The sequence below is a fragment of the Saccopteryx bilineata genome, chromosome 4 (genome assembly GCF_036850765.1).
Source record: "Saccopteryx bilineata isolate mSacBil1 chromosome 4, mSacBil1_pri_phased_curated, whole genome shotgun sequence".
Classification (NCBI taxonomy): Eukaryota; Metazoa; Chordata; class Mammalia; order Chiroptera; family Emballonuridae; genus Saccopteryx; species Saccopteryx bilineata.
Genome location: NC_089493.1, coordinates 98123811 through 98124514, shown reverse-complemented (window position 1 = coordinate 98124514; position 704 = coordinate 98123811). Strand labels below are relative to the sequence as shown.

The 704-nt window shown below is 50.7% G+C and overlaps 1 non-coding gene across 1 annotated transcript; it reads left to right on the top strand.

The window, feature by feature from the left end:
* The first annotated feature begins 239 nt into the window (after positions 1 to 239).
* On the top strand, positions 240 to 315 carry TRNAS-GCU (transfer RNA serine (anticodon GCU)). Its single transcript has one exon. It is a non-coding gene; the product is annotated as a tRNA-Ser (tRNA).
* The last annotated feature ends 389 nt before the right edge of the window (positions 316 to 704 follow it).

The window sequence follows — 704 nt, the reverse complement described above, 5'->3', positions numbered from 1 at the left end:
AACAACCAAAGTGTCCCTCGCTGGAGGAATGCATAAAGAAGATGTGGCACATATATACAATGGAATATTACTCAGCCATAAAAAAAACAATGAAATAGTATCATTTACAGCAACATGGATGGACCTTGATAACATTACACTGAATGAAATAAGTAATCAGAAAAAGCTAAGAACTGTATGATTCCATACAAGGTGGGACACAAAATTGAGACTCACGGACATAGATAAGAGTGCAGTGGGCCCTGGCTGGTTGACTCAGTGGTAGAGCGTCAGCCTGCTGTGCAGGAGTCCCGGGTTCGATTCCCGGCCAGGGCACACAGGGGAAGCGCCTATCTGCTTCTTCACCCGTCCCCCTCTCCTTCCCCTCTGTCTCTCTCTTCCCCTTCCACAGCCAAGGCTCCATTGGAGCAAAGTTGGTCCGGGTGCTGAGGATGGCTCTGTGGCCTCTGCCTCAGGCGCTAGAATGGCTCTGGTTGCAACAGAGCGATGCCCCGGATGGGCAGAGCATTGCCCCCTGGTGGGCGTGCCATGTGGATCCCGGTCAGGCGCATGCGGGAGTTTGTCTGACTGCTTCCCCATTTCCAACTTTAGAAAAAAAAAAAAAAGGAGTGCAGTGGTTACCAGGAGGAGGGGTCAAGAAAGAGGGGGTTGAGGGGAGTGGAAGGGGCATAAAGAGGGACAAATACAAGGTGACAGAGGATGAT